The sequence below is a fragment of the Myotis brandtii genome, unplaced genomic scaffold (assembly GCF_000412655.1).
Source record: "Myotis brandtii unplaced genomic scaffold, ASM41265v1 scaffold47, whole genome shotgun sequence".
Classification (NCBI taxonomy): Eukaryota; Metazoa; Chordata; class Mammalia; order Chiroptera; family Vespertilionidae; genus Myotis; species Myotis brandtii.
In genome coordinates, this window is record NW_005367952.1 from 1,498,898 (window position 1) to 1,517,007 (window position 18,110).

Consider the following 18,110-nt stretch of genomic DNA (forward strand, 5'->3'; position numbering starts at 1 on the left):
ATATTCTTTTCCTGCCAAGTAATTACATTAAGAGAACATTTTTTAAAATTCCATATAGCATCCTAATCATTCACCTTTATAAAAAGCACATGTTTAACCCTAATAAAATAAGAAAAAAAAATAAAGCTCAATTTTTAAAGCTCAATTTTTTAAATCATAAAATTTAATTTTGTGAGAAACATTTTGCTTTGCTTCCTCTATTTATGATGGCAAACTTCATCAGGACACCTGCCCATTCTGTGGGTTAGCTGTAGGAACTAATGCTACATATTAGAATAATATGCAAACAGGGGCAGGAGATTTAAAACATTAAGAATAACCACTCCATTATGCTCCTTCTAACTTTCACAGACCAGGGGGTTGGAAAAAAAACTCTTGCACACATGAGCATGTGTCGCTTGAGAAATCCTGGGACATCCATCGTCATGTAGCACTATAGGAGGCAGGAGCAGGTCAACCTCTGAGGCAGCCAAGCCTTTACCCACAGAAGCACATTGCTTTGACTAGAAAGGGCCACATCCCTGCTAAGGAACAGCCACAGGGAACCTGGAGCGCTGAACCACTGCTCTTCAAATAGCAGATCTCTAAAGGGACCCAGAGGAGACTCAGCAAAAGAAGGTTCTTTTTTATTTCAAAGATGGCACACTGCTAGGTGGATACCCAAACGGAGAAGGTCGCCTTGCCACTAGTAGACTCTCTGAGGCCATTTATTAAAAAAAAATAATAAAAATCTAATTAAAACAAACACTGCTTGAAAGAAAAAAATGAGATCAGCAGTTGGAAGCTTGTAAAGCAAAACATCACAATTTCAATGATGAAGCAGAGACAAAGCATCCTGTATGTGTGAGGCAGCGGGGAGAGCACACAGACCTGTGAGTCAAGGGGCTGCCCTCAGGGAGCCTTCTCCATAAGTAGAGAATCAAACACTAGGCATATGTAACAATTACCCATGCAAAGTAGGAGACAGGAAGTGGAAAACAGTACGGCACAGCCAACAAATACCAACTAGAATTGAGAGAAGAGGAAGAGCTGAGAGGTAGAGGCCTGGAGCAGGGTCCAGCATTCACCCTCCCAGTGAGGGCTGGCTGGCACAGAGGCAGTGCCTCCAAAAGATAAACAACTGGTGATGGGGAAGGAGAAGGCAAATCCAGGCGTGAATATAGTGATCTGGACCTGATAAGTGCAAAAAGCCTGAATTAGGGTGGAAAGAGCATGTTCTACAGATGAGATGAAGCAAGAAGCTACTCTGTCTTGCCAGCCCCAAGGGACAGGAAGTAGTAGTTCAGATATTATAAAATAGTGAGTAGCATCAAGATTCTTCAGTTGTTTTTGTTTTAAAATGTATTTTTATTAATTTCAGAGAGGAAGGGAGACGGGAAGAGAGAGATAGAAGCATCAATGATTCGAGAGAATCATCGATGGATGCCTCCTGCACGCCCCGCACAGGGGATCGAGCCCGCAATCTGGGCATGTGCCCTGTCCCAGAATCGAACTGTTACCTCCTGGTTCATTGGTTGATGCTCGACCACTGAGCCACACTGGCTGGGCCAATTTGTTTTATAAGAGCCTGAGATTGGGGGATAAGAAGTCACTTTACATTGGGGAGAGAGTGATAGAAGCATCAATGATGCGAGAGAATCATCGATGGCTGCCTCCTGCACGCCCCGCACTGGGGATTGAGCCCGCAATCTGGGCATGTGCCCTGTACCAGAACCGAACTGTTACCTCCTGGTTCATTGGTTGATGCTCAACCACTGAGCCACACTGGCTGGGCCAATTTGTTTTATAAGAGCCTGAGATTGGGGGATAAGAAATCACTTTACATTCCTTGAACAGACGATACTGGATCAAATGGATAGTGGGCAATAAGAAGAATTCTCAGTTGTTAAGCCATGTCCTGAGTCCCTAGTCTATTGCTCCCGTAGGCAGTTCTTTCTCCTTGTATCTTGGATAGTAGAGAAAGGTAAATGGTGCATATCTCTAGAACAGCCGTGGGCAAACTACGGCCCGTGGGCCGGATCCGGCCCGTTTGAAATGAATAAAACTAAAAAAAAAAAAAGACCGTACCCTTTTATGTAATGATGTTTACTTTGAATTTATATTAGTTCACACAAACACTCCATCCATGCTTTTGTTCCGCTATTGCCCCATAGGCAGTTCTTTCTCCTTGTATCTTGGATAGTAGAGAAAGGTAAATGGCGCATATCTCTAGAAGGACTGTCAGAGTCAGGTGGGATTCAGGACACTGAGGTAAGCTAGTGGGGCCCCTATCTGTGTACATGTGCACATATGTGAGCAAGGGGTGGCTTTCACAGATCCCACAATTGTAGCATGTTGTGCCTGCTTTTCCCATCCCTGCAATGTCTGTCTCATAAGTAAAAGAAAGGGTGATATGCTGAAGGAATAAGGAAATTGATTTGAGGCATTACTGCCTATCTGGCCCATTGCCCAGATGAGCTGAGAACAGCAATTTCGTTTAGTAGCTTCTTGGGAAAGGCAGCAGAAACAGGGTCCAAGAGCTGTAGCCCTTCTTCTTCTCCCACATACCATGCTGGTAGGGAAGAGCAAAGAGTCTGAGGAGCTGTGGGGAAAAAGGCCCAATGCCCCTTTTCTATACATGGAGGAGGCTACTTCTGAGACAAGAAATGTGTGGTACAGCTTTGGGCAGTTGCGCATGTGACTACCGGTATCATCACATCTTGAGGAAGAAGGCCTGCCCACGACTAATATCTGTAGATGTTTTGAAAGTTCAGTTGCCAGGAAACCAGTGGGATGTGAAATGTTTTTTCACTCTCCCTAACCTTTGACAAACAACAAGGCCTCCCCAAGCACTCTCGTGGTTCACTTGGGGTGATCTCCAATGGTTACATGTAAAATAAATGGTGCAGACAAGCTTCACTTTCAAATATCTGGAGTTATGGCCGGGAGCTGCGTTAGGCCCAACTAGAGGCTGGAAACTACTGTGCGAGAGGGTCAAAGCTTAGGAGCCTGGGAAAAGAGGAGAATAACTTAAAAACAAGTAAGGTTAGAGGAAAGAATGAGAGGTCTTTGATTTACTCTTAAAAAACAAATATAACATGTTTTTTTTGTTTGTTTGTTTGTTTGTTTTTAAGTTGTCTCATGTGAGAGACAGCACAGAACAGGATAAAAACCATAGGGTGGCCCAGCTGGCGTGGCCCAGTGGTTGAGCATCAACCTATGAAACAGGAGGTCATGGTTGGATTCCCGGTCAAGGGCACATGCCCAGGTTGTGGGCTCAATTCCCAGGAGGGGGCGTGCAGGAGGCAGCTGATCAATAATTCTCTCTCATCATTGATGTTTCTATCTCTCTCTCCCTCTCCCTTCCTCTCTGAAATCAATAAAAATATATTATGAAGAAAAGAAAATAGGGTGTACCAGTTCAAAGTTGAATTCCATCATTTGTTAGCTCAGTGACATGGGCAAGTCATCAAACCTATCTAAGCTTCCCCTTCCCCATGTTTTTAAAAAAGTGATTATTTCCTTGTGGATTTAACGTCATTACAAACATGAAACATTTAGAACAGTGTCTACATATAGCAATCACTCAATAAATATTACCAATTATTGATATTTTTCATATTCTTATTGCAGCCTTTGTAAGGGCACAATGAGATAAGATATGTAAAATAACCCACTAGAGTTCCTACCATATACCAGGTGGTCAAAAAGGGCAGTCTTCTTCATTGCTTTACCTTTCCACAACCTACCCTACCAGCAGTTTGCTCTACAAGAGATTTTATGAAAAGCACCTGAACTTGGTTTGAGTTTCAATTCGGAGCACATCACTACATAAGTAAGAACAAAGCGTCTATACTTTGTATAATATGGTACACACCGTGTAAAGACTGCAAAATAGATCATTCCAAGATCTTGAACTTGGCGAGCAGTCATGTCCTTTGAATAGGTCATGTCCTTTAATAAGTATTTGTATCCAAAGCCCAGATAAGCATTCCCTCCACTTTGTCTATGAAGAAGCAACCAGCATCATGCCATATTCCCTGTACCGCTCGCCCTAGGGAGGCAGAATGGAGAGTTCAAGGATGGACTATGTCACTACTGAGTTCTTTGCTGTGACAAATTAGATGAAATCAAACTTGGATAGAAGCACAGCCATAGCTGTACAGATGGCCAGCCACGTGGGTGTTCCAGACAGCTTAGAGAACTTCTACCAGTGGACTTTTATTGAGTGAAGAGGATTGTTTTGTTTTTGCTTTTGTGTCCTTACTTCCAGAAAAGCCTGTAAATTCTCTTTCAAAAACAAGAACCCGTTCCTAGGAGATGAGAGGAGCAATGCAAAAATAGCATGAATACGGCTCAAGTTGTTCCTTTGAAAAATTGATAGCTACAGCCAGATGATCTGCTGGAAGAACAAGACTCCTTGGATGGTTATTAAAACTTCAATGCCTAAATGCAATGGAGTATTACAGAGAAGCAAAAACAAATTAACCCTTCCAGAAACTTACAGAGCGAAACATAACTTATCCTTTCCACTTTCCACCATTATTAGACTTAGGACATTTATTAGTGATTATCTCTCCAGCACCAAATTCCTCTTGTCTCTCAATAGCCCCTGAATTCTGAACATCAACTCCATTCCCTTGAAGCCAGTGTCTGGTCCGTGAGTGGGCATATGGCCTAAGCTAGTCCAGTCAGCTTAGATCTCAGGATGCTTTCTGGGAATAGTGGGACAGAAGTGAGAATCTTTCTTTAGTGGGTGGGTGAGGGGATGCAAAACAATAATCTGAGGATGGAAATGGCCCACAGAGGAGGAGTAAGCCAAGAGAAGTACAGAAGCTAGAGCAGAAGTCCCTTTGACATTGTTCACATCTGGATCAAATCACACTTGAATTTCATAACCATGGGACTTTTCAATTGTATGTGTCAGTAATTTTTTTTCTGAATCTAGTTAGATTTAGTTCCTTGTTTCCAACTGGTATCACAACTGATACCATGCCTGAGAGATGAGTCCCACAGGAAAACTCTGCTATGGATGGATGAAAACCATGTATCTGGCACAAATGCCACAGAAGTTTATTCCAATGACCCTCTCTATTCTTCTTTCTAAATGGTAGCGTTACACCAAAAATGTCAGGACCTTTACCATTTCAAACTCAGAAACGCATTCTCTAACGCTCTTTTCCCCTTTCCATTAAAAACACTGCCCTACATTATTTCTAACTTCATTCTGCCCGAGGCACATGCTCCTGATTACTTCATAATACTGTTGTATGAAAATGCCTTATATCTTTTACAAATAATAGCCTGAGTGTTCTCCACGTGCAAGCATTCTGCTAAAAAGCGTTACCTGCATTGTTTCAGTTATAACTCCCCACAACCCTGTAACATACTTATCTCCATGTTGCAGGTAAGACAGTTGCGGTTCAAATGAGTAAGAAAAGTTGCCCAGAGCCACAAATGAAGAAGTGACAGGGCTCAGCTCGGTCTGGCATCTGTGTTTTCATAGCATCAACCTTGTGAAACCACTGGGTGCTCTAAATAAAGAGTCATCACGCAAAGCGCCTGACCCACAGTACTCAGCATAAGGCAACTATTATTAGTCCTGATGGTGCTACATTGTGGGAGGTAGAATTTGATTCTAACATCACTAGTATATGAATCTGAGAAAAAACACACAGAGAGTTCCTCTGTATCTAATAACACAAAGGTCTCTGAGGACTTCTTTGGCTCTGAACTCCCGCTCCCCTCCTTCAGGTAAGTATCTGGGCGTATTTGCAGGGAAGCCTAGAGAGACAGCCTTGACGCCAGCCTGGCAAGAAGAGAAGGAACCTCTGGGTGTCCACACCCTTTGGCTGCCTCAAACCGACCAGTGATGCTCAAAATCCCTCCTATCTCCTCTGTACAAACACCTAGGAGATGTGTTGTGCCTCATTCCGGGCTGGACTGAAAGGCCCAGGGGCGCCTCACAATGAACAGTAGACAGAGAGCGATGGGACTGAAGCTTTAACACAGACAGAGCCTCTGTCCCTTCTTGGCTGCAGCCAACAGCAGCAGGGTTGGACCTGAAGTGATGGCGCTGTGCCGGCAAAGCACTTTGGCACATGCCTGGATGTGAACGGCTCTAATGAGACCCATTTCACAATTCACTGGCCACGTGCATCAAGCCGGCAAAGGCTTCTTCCTACCAGCCCGCAGTATATCCCATGGCCCAGGTCTGCGATAGGGTCCCCCACCGCCCACTCAACCAGATCTCTCCCTGTCCCCTCACTTCTCTTTCTCTGGTGGTAAAATCAGCTCAATGAGAGGGGCAGCTCTCTTAAAGGGACAGGAGGCATTTCCAACCACAGATCTCTCTCAGGGTCTACAGGAAACTTCCAGAGACCTGCAATGCATGCTAATCCTTCCCCTGGTTAAGAGAGTGGCCTCCTTCATAGTAAAACCATTGTTCTTTCTAATTGTCAGAGACTGCTGCTCTGCACTTGCCTGGAGCGATCCAATTAACATATCACCACAACACCAACCATTATAATATGTTCTGTGTCCTACCAACAAGGGAAAGCCCCAACCCTGCTCACATCCACAGCTTCCCTCTAATGAGGTCTTTAATACATAAACAAACAGGGGAATAAGAAATCCAGATAGAGGCTATATGTCTGACTCACTCTCTGCCTAAAAGCGACCTAGTGGAGTTGGACTATTTTTGTTGTTAATGGGTAATAAGTTGAGAAAGTGAGAGCAAAAGAAAGAACAGAAGGAGGAAAAGGATGGGGAGATGAGAACTAAGGACTGAGGGAGATAGGAGGGTGGGAGGGAGGGTGAGAAGGAGAGGGAAAGGCTGCTGGCTGCTTTGGGGAATTGGAAAAACATGTAACTTCTGCTGGAAACTATTGCCATGGCAACATTCAAACAATATAGAGAAGGCATTCATGGTTCCATTCTTGCCTGCCTGAATACCACTGAGTGGATGTTAACTCTTTTAGGGTGACTTCTGACTTTCTGCCTTTTCAGTTAGAAGACATCGGAGTCCCCTGGATCACGCCCCTTAAAGCATTTAAATTAGTTCACCCACACTCCTGCTCTGGTCCCTGCCAAGGTGACTCTCACTGCAGATCCTCTAACTAAGCTGTGAGTATTCTTCCTTCCCAGATTAGAAGAGCCAAGCTCACAGAAATCAGTCTTCTCTTCTCTTCTCTTCTCTTCTCTTCTCTTCTCTTCTCTTCTCTTCTCTTCTCTTCTCTTCTCTTCTCTCTCTTTCTCTTCTCTTCTCTTCTCTTCTCTCTCTTCCCTCCTCTCCCTCCCTTCCCCTCCTCTCTCTCTTCTCTCTTCTCTCTCTCTCTCTCTGTCCCTCTCTCTCTCTTCCCTAAGATTAGATCTGGCTTAGATTCAACTGTAAGTCATTCAAGAGAGATACGTCTTTACACTTTCAAATGCCATGCACCTTTCTCAAAAACCCCATATTTTATTTATTGAACTTTCCAACATCATTATGAAGTCCTTGTTTCAATGAAAACATGTATATTGTCCTGAGAATGAGTCTTTTTTTAGTACAGTGTTTCTTAGGCTCAAAAATAAATAAATAAAAAGATAAGCTCTACAAACAATAGGCTATCTATTAAAGCACCACAAATCAATCAACTTGTTCGAGGCAAGGCCACCTTTACAATAACCATTGATTTTAATAATTATAGGACAGCCTTAGTCATCATAAGAAAAAGGAACTTACTCTTTTTGAATCTATGAAACCCAGCCCCCCCCCCATCACAGGTAGCTATCTGAGCAACAAATAAAAGAAATATAATCGCATGGCTACATTCTCCTACATCCCGTACAGTGACCTGGTTAAAATCGATGGGAGGAGACAAATGGAACCCTGCCAAGAAAACAGCATCATCTCAGCAGTTCGCAGTTTGTCAAGAACCAGAGACCACACTGGGCACCGGCTCTTGGAAGTAAAACTTCCCTGCACACCTTCTGGTGCTGCACCGCAAGGGATGGAGTAGTCATGGAATGTTGCCTTGGATGTTCCAAGACCAACATGTTGAGAAGATTTAAAGGGATAGCTCCATCTACAAAGCACTGTGAAGCATCACTGTTAATGTTCTCTGCTTTACTAATACTATTATTAGGTTAATCATAGCAATCGCTAAACTGGAAAGAAATCATCAAGAAGTAGAAGAAAAACTTCATTAAAACGAACTGGAACAGAAACTGGTGTCCAATGCAACTGAGTCAAGGCATCTACTAGTACAGTCAAAGAGTGAAGAATAAAATTAAACCATATTAATGGTACCTTACCATTTAGCACTTCCTTTCATCTAATCCAGTGTCTTCTGCTATTACTTAGGAGAGGATGGAGGAAGCATAAAGCATGAAGGTGGAATACCTCCTGAAAATGCATAGCTGGCCTCATAAAGCCAGGTGTGTACATACTGTGAAAAGTGACTGCAGCTCACCCAGTTTTTAGATGCAGACACTTTTACTAAGGAGATCATTTTTATTCTCCCGTGGCATGATTCCATATTTGGGCATTACTCAAATTTAAAATCCACAGTCTTTTTCCAATAGTCCATGAGTAGGAAGACCCACTTTATATGACTGTGCAGCTTGTGAAATGCACAACTTCAAGGAGCACTTTCATTTCTGTGAACAATATTCTTTGAACAATGCCACTGAGGAGTGTGCATTGTAAAGCCATTAGCGCATCCAATTAGCACTAAAATGTATTTACAGAACTATTATCTATATTTCAAAAAGCCAACGAAACGCCGTGCATGTTCTCACACAATTGCATACAGTAATTAAAACATCTTTTCTTTCGGCTCCATTTATATCAACTCACATTAACAATTTTCATCCAGTGCATTTCAAGAATGATGATTGGCAGGTATGTGTTTTCAATTAGACAACATGGAGGAGCAAATTGCAATGTATTTATTAGGCAAAGTAGTTTTGAAACATAGGTCCCTAGAGGAAAAATTATAAAAGGTGATATTATTGGTAAAAATATTGGAAAAATAATGGCCTACACCATAAACGGAATTGGAGGAACCTCCTCACCCTAAAGATATGCATCCATCCCACTCATGTATTGGCTCTACCAAAATATATTAAAAAATTCTTGTAAGGTATGTTAAATGAAGGAGATGACAAAATGAGTATCATATCTATATATATAAAAGCCTAATATGTTAATTGACCCTCCAACTATTCAACCAGCTGCTATGAGCACCCACAGCCCTGGAAGGTTAGCTTGCTGCTGGGGTCTGGCTGATCAGGAACCAGCCGCTATGAGCACTGACAGCCCTGGAAGGTTAGCTTTCTGCTGGGGTCTGGCTGATCAGGACTGGGCGAGATGGCCAGACATGCCCTGGAGCCCTCCGCAGTCCCTCCCCGGCCCCAATCATGCACCAGTGGGGTCCCTCGGCCTGGCCTGCAGCCTCTCGCAATCCAGGACCCCTCAGGGGATGTCAGAGAGCCGGTTTGGGCCCGATCCCTGCAGGCCAGGCCAGGCCGAGGGACCCCACCAGTGCACGAATCTGTGCACTGGGCCTCTAGTCTTCAAATAAGTCACAACCTAGTGGGTTTTGGCAAAATAAATAGATATGTTTGACAGTGATAAGAGCTATCACACATAGATGAATAAAACGCTGGTGCACAGGCAATGGGGAGACTCAGTGGACCAGGGGGATTTGGGAGACTTTCCCAGAAGAGGTAACTTGCTCTGAACATTGACATTTAAAAAGTATGTCATAATAAATACTGAAATTCTCACAAATTTGGTGCCAAATGTAGCCTGGGATATCTCCAGAGAAATAAAACATTCAGAATGGCAGGCAGACAAGAAATGACATGAATAGGTTGACCAGACCATATTATCAAGTGAAGAATCTGGATTTTATTCTATAAGCATATTTTAAAAATACAGAGAAGGGTTGTTTTTTTTAGCATGATTTCTTAGGATAATCTTTTTGGGGGAAGAATGAATAATGGACTACACTGAAGAAAAGTTGATGTCAACTGAAAGACAAGAAAGTTAAAAAGAAGTCTAGAACAGTAATGATAGAATCTGAACTGAGAGATAGAAAAGCTGTGCTTAAGACAGTGCATGGATTTGATGAGTGGTTGGATCTGAGGGAGCTTAAAGAGACAGCAGCGTCATTGAATCTGAAATTATACATCCTCCCCTCTGTTCCACCCATTAAGTTTGCAAGGCCTACAGAGACCAGGGAAGGAAGTGGGTCTTGATGGCAATGGAGAATTAGGAGTCTTCAGCATACACAGGGGACTGAGGCCAAGGATCTGAGTGTCATCTCACAAAACAAGCCCAGCTGACATCTCTCAAGGATGCAGAGACACTGGGACTAGAACAGATTCCAAGGGGAAGCCCTGGACATTTAAGGAGAGAGCAGGAGGAGAATGAAGCCAAATGAATCGGGAAGCGAAAGCAAGCAGCCCCTGGAGCCCTGGAGGAGTTTCAGAAAGCCAGAAGCAGTGACGCTCCCAAGTGCCACAGAGAGATCAAACATGATGAGGACTGAGATCAAGCCTGTTGGGTTTGTAGGATATTGGAACTAAACTTCACACTTATTATTAGCATTGACCATATTTCTCAGACAATTCTGAGTTTCCAGATGATCTCACAGCATTTTGCAAAACTTTTCTGACTATTACTTATATTGACTGAGGTAAATTTTTCTCATCTTTTTGAGAAGTTGTCCCTTCCTCACTTATGGGCACATTTGAATATTACTGAAGACTGGCAGAGGTCTATGTGACAACCTTCATTTCAGGAAACAGGGGAAAGGGAGGCCTTCTCCATCTCAATTAAAAAATGCACACCGACTACCAGGTTAGATGACAGAGAGCTATCATGCTTACGTGTTAGACTTATGTCCACCAGTCTGATTCTGATCTGATCTCTAAAGTCAGAAGAAATGTAGTTTCTACTTCCAGTTCCACCACTCAGTTGCCGCAAAACCTTAGACAAGTTATTTAGCCACTTTGATTTTCAGTTCTCTAAGTGAGAATTAAGGAGAAAACAATATGTTATATATTTTCAATATACTACCTGTGTATATTAAACGCTCAATAAATCATAGTAACTCTCGCTGTTGTGAAATTATACCCATAACCTCCATAAGAGTTGAAAGCTTCCATAAGCACAGAAAGCTGCCATCAGCTTATGACAAAGTTGACATACAAGTTTATGAATCTTATATATGTTTTTCATCTTTTTTAGGCTTCATTATAAATCCGATTTTGACATTGGAAAACATTATAAAAAATATTATTACCAACTTCAATAGCAGAATCAGCAAAAGATTTTCATTTATATACTCAGTCACTGTGACACATAAAACACTCACAGACTTTCAGTTAAATGTTCCCATTTCAGTGGAAAGTAGTCAAAAGTTTCAATGAAAGGTGAGCTAGCATTTATTGTGTACTGATCATGTGTCAAACACTTATACATGTTAATACTCCCCCAAGGTCAAGAACAGTGATCTCCAGTTTTATAGTTGAGGAAACTAAAGAATAGCAAGGTTCATTGGCCCACTTAGGATCCCTCAGCTCACAGGTTTAAACAAAGTTGGAATCCGCTGTTGGTCTATTCCAAATCTCTTTGTATTTCCTCTACAAACCCTCTAGAGATTTCTTTCACCTTTTATTCTATATATCAGCCATTATAACACCAATTCTGCTTTTCTCTCAGAATACTGTGCTATTCCCCTCCACAGTTAAAAAACTAGTATCAGGAGATCAAAAATTTTATGTTTTTTAATTCCTAGGAATCATGAATTCCTAGGTAGTCAATTGCAAATTCAGATCCTAAAATCTGAGTGTTTAAAGAAATCTTATATTTTACTTTTATTTAACAGAAAATGTAAGACCAACCTAAGAGAGGTGAGATGACTTATGTAAAGTATTACAGTCTATTACTGACAGCATCAAGAATAAAAAAATATATGCACATTGCACCACCTAACATTCAGGCCTCAGCTTTCCCAACATAAGGAAACCACTGAATGGTGCTTAATATCTGTGTGCAATGTCCTATTTGTACACACACACACACACACACACACACACAGTGTCAATATACTCATGGATATTTCTCATTAAACTCTTATAAGTTGTATGGGTATATACCTGCATTTGAGTCTTTTGGAGGAAATGTCTCTTAAAGTGAGCTCAATCAGTCAGGGAATAGTTATCGCAGGCACAGTATTTCTCAAACATTTCTCTGAGGGGCTGAGGACAGACCAGAGCAGAAATAAAATCCTTGCCCTTGGAGAGTGCTACAAGCACACTATCTTCGCCATGAGACCTGCCCAACCAAGTTTCAACTGGCGAATTGACCCTTCTCCAGAGAAGTCATTTCGAAGGAAGGTGCAACAGGTCCTTGATTCCCCTTGGAGAATCTTCCAAACACCACTGACAAAGCATCACCTTTTTAATGTCTGTATTAGAAAATACTTGACAACCTAATGACGCTTTACTTGGACACGGAGTGTGTTTTCCACAATTCACAAAGTATATTCCCATGTTTCCTGAGGGAAGGGCATTCACCAAAGCACTCCCAAATGTGCTTTAAAAGTACAGGACCTTACCAAAAAGGGTTGCACCTGTTTGCATTACGCCAACCATGATCCCCTCTATGTATTTCTCCTTTGTGACTTGTCTATGCCAACATGGTTTTAGATTTTAACAGCTTCTGTCAAACAAGATCAGATTTGTTTGTTGTTTTTTTTTTTTTTTGCAAACTGTGCATTCCCTGGACTAAAATCAGAGATGCCCAATTTATTGAACGCCTTCTGTGCCTGGCATATATAATCTGACAAATTCCATGTGGCTCTCTTCAACCTCTCTCTTACAGATAAGCATGAAGCCTCAGAGAGGTTAAATGGTGCATATACCGCACGTGATCCAGTGGAAAGATGAGCATTCGAACTCACTTAGGATGCCACGGTCCAAGTTGACCGAATTTCTCAGCCACATGTTTGAAGCACACTAAAAGGTAAAATTTATCAAATGGTAAGGACGTCCGTAGATGGTGTCTTCTTAAGATCAGTGAAGATGGTTAACTTTAGGATACTTTTCCAAAATGAACACAGATTTCAAATGGACTTTGGAATTGAAAAGAAGCAGTATAAGATTCCAATGGGCAACTCTTCTGCCTGACTACATGGTTCTAACCTACAGAGAGGCCACCATCATGAATAAAGCAACTAAAATGGTAGGACCCCTTTTTCCCTCAAGAGGGAACAGGTCTCTGGGGGCGAATTGAGGGAATGGACAAAGCACAGAGCTGCTGTTGTAGAGAATGAAATGATGAGCAGAGACCAGGACGGGCTGCCTCAGAAAACCATTATGGAGTTGGTGTTGGAAGATTTGCACATGCGAACAATAAGACACTTGTGTCTACATGAAGTCTTGATTCCAAAAACCAGCAGGCCTTTATCAGATCACAAAGTTTAACTAAGAAGATGTTTAACTAACCCAGAACTCATTACAACGAGGAAGGCTGACGGTGAATCCAAATTGTGAGTTTGGAGGCCTTAATATTAGGAATGGAAATTTATACCATCTAATTTAAATGATAGTACTGCCTAGAAATCTGCATTTATTTTGTGCAGTCCAGGTCCTGATGATGTAATATGCAGCTAAAATTATCCATTGGATGTGCAAAATCTGTCATATGCAACTTTGAGACCAAAATAATTGCAACACAGTAAGAGTCTTTATTTTCCCCTGAAAATCTCATTTAAGTATTATCTCTGCTGAGATTTATGTTTTCTACGCTTTAAGGAGAAAATCTTGATTTCCAGTTCCCAGCTTGAAGCAGCTTTTCAATCTGAAATGATTCTTGCGGCCAGTCTGTCCTGTTAAGAACTCAAAGGGAGAATCTGGCAAGCACTGCAAGGCCAGTTGCACATTCCCTCCTCCTCAAGTGTAGCCACTAGACCTGGTAAAGTGTCTGGCCAGCCTGCGTTCATGCCCAGAAAGTTAATCCAAATTAATCCCAGAACAACCATAACAAACAGCCCTCTTTAGAGGGCCTATTATGCTCAGGGTTTTGCATAACATTACTCTTAATTCACCAAATCATTCAAATTGAGCTGAATTCTAATTTGTTGATATTATCAATCCCATCCCACAGATGAGAAAACAGAGGGCCAGGGAAATGAAAGGTGTGGCCCAAAGCACACAGCTATTAATTAGAGGAGGGAGATCATGTAAAAAGGGAACTTCACAACTTGCAAAACCCAGCAGTTTCTGGGCCCCTGGACCTCAGCAGAACCCTAGTACACAGCTACCGACTCAGACACGTTATTTCAAGTTGAGCTCTGAAATAAGCTCAGGAGGTAAGTTTCCAGGTCTCCCGTGGCCATCACTCTTCCATCAGTGCATGAACAAGTTGCCTAAAACTCAGAGCCAAGTCTGACTGCCAAACCAAAGGAGCTACATCCCAAACCGGGCAATGTGTCCCTAACTGTAGCGCAGGGGAAATGAGTGATTCATTCACCAGATGAAAAGTGCTGTCCTCGGGTGCTCCATCCTCTCCAGATATGAGGAACCCACAGAAGTGGAGGTGGGTGGGAGGAAACATTGCGGCCTGCAATTTTTTAAAGACATTCACCCCCTCCTCCCTTTCTCACTCTCTCCCTCCCCCAACCTCTTCCTCCTCTCATTCAGAAAAGCTTGCACATGTATGTGAATGCGGGGGAGGGGGGGTGACAATGTGAAGGAGAGTAATGCACTTAGAGGTCTCATTGGTGTAGCAGTGAAGAAATTGTATGTCAAAAAGAAGAAGAAGAAGAAAGGAAAGGAAAAAACCTCTCCCAATTGGCAGAGGCCAGGCCAGGCTTCTCCTGTGAAGCCCAGAGCTGAACTACGCAGTAAAAAACGTCAAAGCACACTTTTTTTTTTCTTTTTTTCTTTTCTCAGTTGTGCTAAGTTGCAACTGAGCAGGAACTTGAGTCAGTCTATGAGCACAGTGGTAAATTAACTGAGGTCATGTAAAAACAGAGCAAACAAGCAAATAAAACAGACCAACAAATAAAAAAGCAAACAAAAAACTGCATATCTTACATAAATAAGATATGCAAAAACCTACAGAGATCTTGCGGGGGGGGGAGACACAGAAAAACCCTACATGATTATTTTCATGGGTTGGTGAATGTATTGCCTGATCTGTGTCCCTACAGAAAACATGTGCCCAGGAAAATAAATTAGAGAAGTGCCCAGCTGTAGGCTAGTTTAGTTAAGGAGTAATGAAAAGGATAAGAAGAGATGATGTGAGTGGAAGAACAGGCTCAGATGCTTTTAGCCAGGTGTTTCTGGTTTCTATTATCACCTCTCGAATATAAATCTAACTCCATGGATCCTGAATGACTCCCCAGGGACCACTACTCATTGGACTAAACGTGCCCAACACCAAGCAGGGACCCCGGAGAACACTGCCTTTTATCTCCTAAAGCATATGCCTGAGTTATGGACGTGGATCCTCTCATTTTTAAAAATAATATTAAAGCGAGGGTTATCTGAGTTCAGCCATTTAAAAAAAAAAAAGACTCAAAATGGATATACATGTTGGGGGTGGGCTAGCCTTGACGTTCAGCCTGGCAGGAGTTCAGTTTGAGCTCTCAAGACAGATACTTTCCTTGACCCTTTTAGACAAAAATGGCAGCTGTGGGGACAGAAGTAGCAGCACCGTGTATGGCTGATTCCTATCCAGTTAGGATTCCAAACTGAATTTGTGTGCTGTTCTGAGGCCTGTGGGAGTCACCTGTCCCATATGGTTTGGCCATTAACCAAAGAGTTATAGCTTCTCTACGCCTCGGTTTCCTTTTTTTACTGGCATGAGATCTCTGAGGAGTCTTCCGGCTCTAAAGTTATATGAGTCTATGATCCTGATAGAAGGCCCCAGAGAGGAATCAAGAAGGGTGAAGAGGAAGAGTTCTGCTAGAGATGAAAGAAAGGAAGGAGATGGAAAGAGGGGAGATCCTACAGGCCCCCAGGCTCTCGGGGCATGTCCCACCTCTTCTTATCTTGCTTTCTTGGCCTCTTTTCCCCCCAAACAAACCTGTCACATGAGAAGCACTGCTATGCAACACACAGACTTTTTCTTTAGCTCCTTTACCTAAGTTACCACACAGGATACTCACTTCCTGCTTTTTTTCTCAAGAGCCCTGTCCCAGTGAGGTGGGGAAGGTTTCTGGCAAAACCCAAGCCAACTGCCCAAGCCACCTACAATCTAGGCACAGCCTCTCTGTTATCCAAAGAAGTGGTGAGTTCGAAGGAGGTGGGATTGAAGAGAAGTGGGTCCATCCCTCATCCTTAGCCCTGGCAAGAATCGAGGTACAGTGGGGCCTTGACTTACGAGTTTAATTCGTTCTGAGACCAAGCTCGTTAAGGAGCTCATTAAGGAGCTCGTTAACTCAAATTACTCTATCAACTCAATGCAAAAAAATCGGCGGAGAGACAGCTGGTATCTCAAAACACTCGTTAGTCCGGACACCCGTAAGTCAAGGCCCCACTGTACTCTGGGCCACATTTGAGCATGTGTTAGCAAGAGGCTGGGGAAAGTGTAGCCACCTCTCTCCACCACTTCCTCTCCATACTCACACTTCCTCCCTCCATCCACCAGGAGTCAAAAGCCATCCTTCATCTGCTGGGTTTATGATCATATTTTTTTGCGTTAATACGTTTGGTTGATCTGCAGTGTCAGGTTGGATAATGAAATTTAAATGAGGCCCCTTCGATTTCCAATGGCTAAACATGTGTGCATCCAACTCCGGGGCTGCCATGCAACTTAAATGCATCCAGGAGTGTCAATCACACAGCACGGGCACCCCACACTGCAGTGGCTTTCTTGGGGAGATGTTTTTCCCCCCTGATGAACATTTGCAAAGGCATTTGCCGGGGGTGCAGACAACCTGCATCGGTGCAGCAAACCAGCTTATGCTTGAGCACAGGGTGCCGGAGCAAATGCGTGGGCCACCCTCTCTTTTATTCCCTGTTCCCTAGTAATGTCTTTAACGACCACACTCGGGAAGACGAGGGGAGAATGGGACCAGGAACGCTAAAGGGCCTTTTTCTGCATCAATAAATAAGAAAGTAAGGATCACTCACTGTATTTCCGACTGAATCACAGCAACATCCAGCTGGAAATCCAGGTGGCTAAGAACAAGCGAAAATGCACAATCTTGACACCAAAAAGAAAAAAGAAAAAAAAAAAGGAAAAAAAAGGAGGTTGATGACAAATCCAATGGCAATTATCCATCAATTTTAGTCAACACAGGCACACATCCAACTGTGCTCTGCGGGGTGCTGCTCCCCCAATCAATGCCTCATTCTGCCGCGGTCAACTTTTTCTTCTCCACAATTTCTTTGCGGATGTATTATTAATTTCCTCGAAAACACCACCATATCACGTCTTTACTTTCCTAAAAAAAAGCCCCAAACTTTTCCTTCCAAAAATATATATCCTTGGCTTACTTCCTCCTTTGTAGAAAAAAACGAACATACTTTTTTTGTGTGGCTCCTCGGTTCTCCATTTCCAATCATCCTTTTTTTGGGGGGGCGGGGGGAAGCAGCGGTTTATTATTTATTTATGTCGGAGCACACCGACTCCCGCGGCTCTGACATTGGTCTATTTCATGTTTCAATGCTCCCAGTGGGCACAGAGACACATGTGTGTGAAGATCCAGGTCTCAGGGGGAAAGGCTTCGCTCTTCCTGCTCTCCCGCACCATCCACCGCGTTCTGTTCCAAGAGAGGGCTGCGTCCCGCATCCTTCATGTTTGCAAGGCACCCAACCGCCACCGCCGCCGGGGGAAAAAAGTCTTCTTTTACATCGTCGATTCCTCTCTCCAGCTCCCCCCACCCCCACCCCCTTCAGAGAATGTGGGGATCAACTCCCCCTACTCATCACCCCCTTGGCCGGCCCCTTCTCCAAAGATCTGATTAGATTTCTCATCACAATCCAGTGCGCAATTGGATTTTTTTTTTTTTTAATTTCAGCCACCGGGCCAGCCACCTTTCCCACTCCCTCCAAATGCCCTGTTAGATCCCGTCTCCTTCCCTCCACCGCCTCTGCAATTTCATAATCTCATTTTAAATGGAGGG

At 43.0% G+C, this 18,110-nt stretch overlaps 1 protein-coding gene across 6 annotated transcripts in view; it reads right to left on the reverse strand.

The window, feature by feature from the left end:
• LRRC4C (leucine rich repeat containing 4C) overlaps window positions 1-18,110 on the reverse strand; it is a 175,674-nt gene that overhangs the window by 129,005 nt on the left and 28,559 nt on the right. For 4 of the 6 annotated variants that reach the window (XM_005875806.2, XM_005875807.2, XM_005875803.2 and 1 more), the window contains exon 1: window positions 17,116-18,104. The exons of the other annotated variants lie outside the window; for them this stretch is intronic. The gene's annotated coding sequence lies outside the window, so the exon portion shown is untranslated. Of the gene's footprint in view, window positions 1-17,115; window positions 18,105-18,110 lie in introns of those variants that run through there. 6 annotated transcript variants of the gene reach the window in all.